Source organism: Ixodes scapularis, unplaced genomic scaffold, assembly GCF_016920785.2.
Source record: "Ixodes scapularis isolate PalLabHiFi unplaced genomic scaffold, ASM1692078v2 PGA_scaffold9__187_contigs__length_104089568, whole genome shotgun sequence".
NCBI lineage: Eukaryota > Metazoa > Arthropoda > Arachnida > Ixodida > Ixodidae > Ixodes > Ixodes scapularis.
Window position 1 is genome coordinate 93,905,988 of NW_024609884.1, and position 7,906 is coordinate 93,913,893.

Genomic DNA, 7,906 nt, shown 5'->3' on the forward strand with positions numbered 1-7,906 from the left:
ACAGTTTACACGTGATTTTAAATTTATTGGTAGAAATACATACATATATATATATATATATATATATATATTTATTTGTCGACATCATGCACAAAAAAAAATAGTCGCGTTAATTTTTTCATTTAAAATTATGATGTGGTTTATACAGCGTAAAACATAGTATCTTGAAACTTGCATCGTTTTGAGTTCAAAAGCTAGACTTCATAGAGCTGTATGTTCACTCGGTATTGACAGCAGGGTAGACGCTACGCGTGTTTTAGGCAAATCGTGTCTCCGGTTAGGGTCACGTGGCTACAGTCTAGAATCTGGTGACAAAGCAGGACATCGCACCTGCCTAGCGCCCAAGGCCACACATGACAGTGCTGTGAAAAAAAAAAACAACAGCAGCACAGACTCTTAATTACGCGTTCCAAAATTTGACGAGCGGCTTTATGAGTCGCTTGTAGAAAGATTGTTACGATTTTGCGAAATACTAGTAAACAATGCTAGGTCATCCGCGGGCGTATCCCTCTCCGCCCGCTTGTACTTTCTCTAACTCGACGGACACTCTGTCTCGCGGTTCATGCTGACGAAACGATCGTCGGGATACCGGGTATATGCTACAGCCGAGTGCGGCACAGTTTACCATTGCTCCCGCTGTGGAGGGTCGAAGAGTCAACTACCAGCACGGTGGATACCGTTTGTTTTTTTTTTTTTTTTTTTTATTCTTGCAGATTTGTTTTAAAAGAAGCTGTGAACGCTACACTTATGCGGTTTGTGCGAGAGTGATACGCCCAGGGGGACGTTATGTAGTTTGCTAATTTTTACGATAAGTCGGCTAATTAAATAAAATTCATTAATTAACTTTTAATTAGTGAAAATAGACATATGGTTTCAATTAGAAACTTGCTGACCATCGTCCAAAACCCCTAAACCAGTAATTTTTAGAAAGACTGAGCGCGTGTGAAGCGCAGTAGTGCGCTGAAGTTACCACTTGTGGACCAGGTACAAGGCTGGGGCTAGATAAGAGGCAGAAAAATTGCGCGGGCGCCTTACCGAAACCGCTAGCCTTGTACCTGCTCCACGAGTGGTGGCTTTAGTGCGCTTCTCACGCGCTGAAAGACTTTCTGAAAATGACTGATTTAGGGATTTTGGACGACGCCCCGCTAGCTGCTTATTGGAACCGTATGTCTATTTTCACTAATTGAAAAGTTCATTAGTGAATTTTAATTAATTAGCCGAGTAATCGCAAAGCTTAGCGCCCACGTAATGTCCCCCTGGGCGTATAACTCACTCGCAGAAACCGCATAAGTGTGGCTTTCATGACTTTTTTTAAGAACAAATCTGCAAGAATAAAAACAAAAAGCACCCTGATATGGCAGGCAGATATACCCCTATTTGGCAGACCCAGATATGGATGTATAAAAAATTGGGCAGATCTGGTTATATAAGGCTTATATAAACTGATGTGGTTGATATGGCCAGATCTGCCCAATTTTTTCTATATCCATATTTGTTTTTTGTTTTTTTATATAAGTCCAGATCTGCCATTTTCGTAACAGCCCGGAGTTGTGGGAGAAGGAACTCGTGATGGCAGAGCTCCACTCCTCCTCGGTGACTTGATTGGGCCCCCGTAACGAGGGGCACCGCCAGAGCATGTGGTCGAAGCTGCTAACCGACCCGCAGTCCGGGCAGCTAGACTTGAAGGTATCCGGAGCAATAATGCTGAAGAAAGCTTAACTGGGATCTAGTCTGCAACATTCTTAGTGTGATTGCCTGAGACCTGGAGAGTTTACCGTGCGGGGGCGGAAAAGTCCGCTATCTGGAACCCCGGTGTAACGCTTGCATTATCATTAGAAGCTGCTCAAAACCGTTCTGTTCGTTTCATACTGCATATCTATCATCGCACATCTAGCGTAACAGCAATGAAAACTACCCTAAGCTTGTCTGACCTCTCTCTACGTAGAAAAATATCTCGTCTATGTTTATTTCATAAAATTTACCACCACAAAGCAAATCTTCGTCAGCATCTGTTAACACAACCATCATACGTCTCATCACGTTTCGACCATCAAAATAAAGTTGGCATCCCTCAGTGTCGCACCCCAAGCTTTCATCAGTCTTTCATACCCAAGACATCACTGGACTGGAATCGCCTTCCCGCACCTGTTGCCAGCATAGCCGAGAGTGCCGGATTCAAAGCTGCACTTTGCGAATATTTTTTGAATATTGGTTGACAGTGTTTTGTTTTAACAATGTTCTGTTTTTGGATTTTTATGCTTACCTGCCTAATTACTGTTTGTCTTTGTGTGCAATTAGATGTGTGTGTCCACTCCCCTCTATAATGCCTTCGGGCCCTGAGGGAATCAATAAATAAATAAATAAATAAAAAGACTCTTACAGCCATTCGACTCTATCAGCACGCCAAGCACTCTAAGGACGTCCACCCTGAAAATGGGATTACCGGTACTCGTGCGGACCGTTATGTCTACTTCGGACAGTGGCATTCAGCCCTTTGGTTTGGGCCCCCTCCTTACAGGCCTGTATAGGAGCAGCTCCGACTTGCTCGAGGAGCACTTAAGGCCCGTGTTAGTGAGAAAGTGTTCTGTTTGGTCAAGGACTTCCTGAAGGGCAGTTTCGACCTCACCCTGGCTACCGCCGACACACCAGATGGTGATGTCGTCGGCGTAGAGAGTGTGATTGATTCCTTCAGCTGTGGAGAGTTGTTTAGATACCTTGCACATGGTAAATGTTGAATAAGAGCGGGGAGATTACCGCACCCTGCGGCGTACCTTTCGGGCCCAGCTCCACGGGATCGGACCTAAGATCGCCAATCTTGAGCGTGGCTTTCCTGGATCGTAGAAACGAACTAACAAACTTGTGAAACGTGTCGCCCAGACCGAGCTCTGAAATGGAGTCCAGGATGTGTGCGTGGGTGATGTTGTCGAAGGCTTTTTCTAAATCGAGTCCTAGGATAGCGCTGACATCCCTCGTCTTCCTGTTAAAAATTTGGTGTTTGAGTAGCTTCATTGCGTCCTGTGTAGACAGGGACGGGCGGAAACCAATCATGTTGTACGGGAAGAGATTCTTCCCTCGATGTGCCTTGAGATGCGGTTGTGTATAACGTGTTCTGCCACCTTGCCCACGCAGGACGTAAGGGAAATGGGTCTGAGGTTAGCCAGCCCCGGAGGCCGACCGGGCTTGGGGATCAGGGCGACCGTCGCCGTCTTCCAGGACTGATCACTGCTCCCAAATGCGGTTGATTTCATCAGTGAGAAATTCAATGGAGGCGTCTTCCAAGTTTCGAAGCGCCCTGTTGGAGATGCCATCGGGGCCTGGGGCCGATCTACCGTTGAGGTTCTGGAGAACTTCCCTAACCTCGTTGACGGTGAAAGGCTCGTTGAGCTCCAGGCAGGGGGGGGGGGGGGGGGGGGGGGGCTTATAGGACGGGTAATCCGCCGGGCTCGAGGTACCGATAGGTAGGTATTTGTTCGTCAGCACATCCAATATGGCGTCTTCCGTCTCGGACTGCCTGGCCTCGTGGAGGACTCTGCTAATGACCTGATTCTGATTGGAGTTGGAGTTGGACTCGTTTAGCAGGTGCTTGAGTAGATTCCACTTACCGCCGACTCGCATTTGACCATCGACCGAGTTGCACACCTCGTCCCATTGCTGCCTGGTGAGGGATTCGCAGTGGTCTTCGATGGTTCGGTTGAGCTCCGCAATCTTCTTGCGGAGCCTGCGGTTGGGTCGCTGCCCCTTCCACCTGTCGAGAAGCGCCTTTTTTGCCTCCAGAAGCTGTGTGAGGCGGTTGTCCATTCAATCGATCTCTAGGTCCGTCTGGACCGTCTTTGTCGCTGATTTAACGTGTCCTTTGAGCTGCGTCGCCCAGCGCTCCAGGTCGATAGACGAGTCCTGGATCAGTGCCCGCTCCTCTCTGCTCTTTCGAAACTGATCCTAGTCCGTGATGGTAAATTCCTTAAGCGGTTTGCTCTTCCCGTTTATGCAAGTGGCAAGTATGTTGTGATCACTGCCTAAAGCTTCGTTAAGATTGTTCCAAGACACAGCCCCGACGTTCTTCACAAAGCTCAAATCCGGCGTGGTGTCCCTCGAACATGAGTTGACGATCGTGGTCGGGAACGCCGGGTTCGTGACGAGCGTGAGGTCGTGATTTGCCGCCGCTTGCCACAGGTCGTCTCCCTTGCGCGTTGCTCACGAGTAACACCACGCTCGGTGCGGGGCGCTGAAGTCGCCGGCAACGATGAGCGGGGAACCACCGGCTTTACCAGCTGCCCTGCTAAAGAGCGGTGCGAACCTCTGTTTTAGATCCTTAGGTGAGCTGTAGATGTGGAGTATAAAGATGCTACATTTAAGCCGACCACTGAGAATTATTTCAACAAATGAGTGCTCAACCTTGCTGGAGTCTAAAAAAAGATCATGCGTAATGAAAGTGCATCTTTTGGAGACGAGCGTACAGATGCCCCTCTTTCCTTCACCGTAAACGACGTGCGATTTGTAACCCGGTGACGTGACCGCGTCGGAAAGTGTTTCCTGAAGTAGAATGACGTATGGCTTTTCCGGATGAGATCGAATGAACTGCTGGAGGACCTGCGCTGCGCTGAAAACCGCAGCAATTCCATTGCCAGATTCCAACTGCTTTAAGATGAGCCTCCATGACTGGATATGCCAGTTAGCCTATCCTGTACAATGTTACAAGGTGTAGCCGCTTGGAGGTGTTGGGCACCAAAAGATGCCGGGTTTCCGGTCGGAGAAGGCTCATTGTTCGCAAGAGCACAAAACTCCATCGTCCCTCTCCTCGCCACCAAAGTGCCCACCCTGGCCTCCAGCGCGTTGAACTTGCCGTCAAGGACATCAACTTTATTGTTAAGAATCGCAACCGCTTCGCTGAGTGATTTGAGCATAACCCTCATTTCAGTCTGAAATTCCTCTAGTCCCTCATCGCGAACGGGCTTCGTTAGGGCCCTTTTTTCTGGCCGTACGCGTCTCGGAGGGCGCCTCGACGGAAACCTCCATGGGTGTTTCCTTCCTGGCGGGTTTCGGAGCCTGCGGAGACTGCAAAGCCTCGCACTTGCGAGCCGACCTTAATTCTGCCATCTCTGACCCGAGTTGTTCAATAGCGCCCTTCAGCGCCGCGTTTTCTTTTTCCAACTGCACGATTTTGGTGTTGTGTTGCCCAGGCGGCGTAGCCCCCGTTACTTTTGTCGGGGATCCTTTGACGCGATCGGCCCATCCGGTCTCCTGGGCAGCAGGCTTCCGGATGCGAACCGCCGAACCCCCGGAGCGTGAGCGGCCTCCGGAGCGAGAGCGGCCCCCGGAGGCAGCCCGCGGCAGTCGGACCCTGGATCGCCCTCTCGAGGGCACCCTGGTTATGCCCGGCCCCCGAGATCCACTCCCGGCCGGGGGTGGAATGGCCGGTCCAGACAGCGTGCCCATCGGCGGAAAATGCTGGTTGTAGTCACATCGTTCTTCTCTGTCTTACGATGTAATTAGGCACTTGATATCTCTGCTTACAGGACTTGTCGGCCGTGGGGTGAGGCCCCCCGCAGAGGGCGCACTTCGGTGAACAAACATGTTGGTCGTTTGGGGAATTTACTCCGCAGCCCCTGCAGACCACGTTTTCGGGAGTCGGGCATACGTCGGCTCGGTGACCGAGCCTGCCACATGCGTAGCAGACCTCCGTTTGTCTTCGGTAGAGCGTGCATCTGAGCATACTGAGGTCGCACATGACGTGGTTTGGCACTTTGAGACCGTCAAAGAGAGTGACGACTGTGCTGGTATTCTTGATTCTTCTAGCTTCGAGAGCCTTGGGGTTCCTCGGCTGTATGATGAGACTTCTAAGTTGCTCGTGATCTAATTCCAGGTCAATGTTTCTAATGATCCCCTTGCACGTGTTGTCGGGCGCAGCGAGGTAGGAGCTGACCTCGTAGATTGCAGGGCCAATGGAGATGGCTTCAACCCCCGCATAGGTCTTGGCGTTGTGTTCTGAGGGTGTGCTAACCACCAAAATGTTCTGCATGGCGTTGGGGCAGATTATGTCTTCCGCGGCATTCGTGAAAGAGAGACCCGCCGCATTCACGACAGCCTGGGCGAGCTTGACTTGACCAACATTTTTAACGTTTAGGCCACCCCGAGGTCGGACGATGACTCTAAAGTGCTCCTTCGGCAGGCGAGGCGTTCTCGAGGAAGCTACAATGCGTTTCTTCACGCCGGCGGGAGTGCGGGAGCCGCCACTGCTACTGCCACTTTTGGTGTGTTGGCGGGCTGCTCGCTCTCGGCGGGCAGGCACTTCTGGGAAGATTTGCGCTTGGTAAACGCCGACTGCCAACCGGCGCACTGAAATTCTTCTGGAGAAATATCTTTCCCCTCCACTGTAACTTGCATGGCCATCTTAATCAAAGCAAACGAGGTCGCACGGGAGCGAGCCCGCCGAGCCTCCACCGGGAAGGTAGGCCTATGGTGTGAGGCTTAATGCGTCCGCGGTGTGGTCGAGCAAAAAGTATCTTGAAAAACCGGCAAAAAATCCACCCACCGTAGAAAATTTCGTATCGGCGTGGTCTGGACGACTTTAGGCGTCGAAGGAGACAAAAATCACGAAGAAAATATCAGAATTTTCGCCAGAAAACAGTTCTAGGTTGACCGCTGCTACTGACTTTATCCTCTTCTTTTCACCCCGAGAAAATACGAAAAACCTCCGACGAGTCGTGACGTCATACTAGGATCTTTGCGCCGCCAAGCGCGTGTCGCTCGTGTGGACAGCGCGTGCAATTGCAAGCTTGCTAGGTATTGGCGACGTGCGCGACCGAAAGCGTCGCTGTGGTCGGCCTTTCACGATTGGCCCAAAAGCTGACTATGACGTCGGAAAGGGTATACCATCGACGGAAATAAGAAGAATGAAGGAACTTTAATTTCGACGGTGTTGGCAGTGTTCCTTTGAGAGCGCAATGATTTCAGGCTTCCACCATGCTATTTACAAACACCATCGAACTTGTTGTTCGCAAGGTAATGACGTAACAAGGGGGAACCATAGGAGGGCGCCACCAAAACATCTCGCCGCTAATATTTCCCCTCACTGACACCAGTCTTCACGTCTCATTTTGACATTTTAGAAAATAGCAAGGTGCGCTCGCATAGCTTTGACAGACGCTGAAGATGCGCGAGAGCGGAGATTCCGAAAACTCCTAGTGTGACGTCACTCCCCGGGAAGGAGGGGCTTAGGCGGTATTTTGAAAATTATTTTATGCCGCCTCCATGCACCCAATTGGAAACTAATCTCAATATTCGTGGTCCTGGAGGCCAAATGAATGCGATTTTGGTCTTTTTACTGAAATACAGAACCGCTTCAGTTTCCCTTTAAACGTTCTGATGAACCCAGGGAACACAGAATGTGTCGTGCGTGTATTAGGCGTGTGTACGATTTGTTATGCTTGGTTGTGGAGGATTAAGGTGGTTTCGGATGCGCTGCACACACAACATACTCCTGGGATCTTCGGGTTCCCCAGAATAATCAAGACAAGTTTAATTTTTTTAAGGAGTAAAGTGTGTTGGGGGGGGGGGGGGGCGAGCAAGTTTTCCATGGGTTCTGCTTCTTTGGAGGGTGCGCGTAGGGTCTTAAATTAAAAGCACTCGAGCCCCTTGTGGTCCCGCGGACTGCTTCTGGTCAAGAGGCCCAACGCATAAGAGGTCCAATGGTCACGCGACACCCGAGTCAAGAGGTCCAACGCATCAAGAGATTCAATATAGTTCAAGAGGTCCCATGCGTCAAGAGATCTATAATAGGTAAATAGGTCCAACGAGTCAAAAGGTCCAACGAGTCAGGAGATCAAATGGATCTCTGGACTCGATGGACCTTTTCAGTCGCTATGCGATCAATTCCGGGGGCATAGGGGCGCTTCTGGTCAAGAGATCC

General features: G+C 50.3%; 2 pseudogenes; both read right to left on the reverse strand.

Moving 5' to 3' along the window:
- Positions 1–1,726: 1,726 nt before the first annotated feature.
- Positions 1,727–4,619, reverse strand: LOC120836070 (annotated as a pseudogene).
- Positions 4,620–4,637: 18 nt separating this feature from the next.
- On the reverse strand, positions 4,638–6,387 carry LOC115321526 (annotated as a pseudogene).
- Between the last annotated feature and the right edge of the window lie 1,519 nt (positions 6,388–7,906).